Here is a 246-nt window from a genome sequence, read left to right on the forward strand (position 1 = left end):
GGCACTGCAGGGTTGTAGAATTTCAAGTGGAAAAGTTCCCCGAAACTTGGACAGCCCCCCACCATGCCCCCGAACAACTTTTTCCTGCGGAGTGGGCCCGGGCGCCGCGTGCTGGGCCTGGCCCCGCGCCCCAACGGTCCCCCCACGACGCGCTCCCCGCGCCCCGCTTTCCCGCGGTCATTGGGGGCCGCGCCCCCGAAGCGCCGCCCGAGGCCCCGGGGCGGGAGGCTGCGGGCAGGGGCTCCG

The sequence above is a fragment of the Ailuropoda melanoleuca genome, chromosome 13 (genome assembly GCF_002007445.2).
Source record: "Ailuropoda melanoleuca isolate Jingjing chromosome 13, ASM200744v2, whole genome shotgun sequence".
Taxonomy (NCBI): Eukaryota; Metazoa; Chordata; class Mammalia; order Carnivora; family Ursidae; genus Ailuropoda; species Ailuropoda melanoleuca.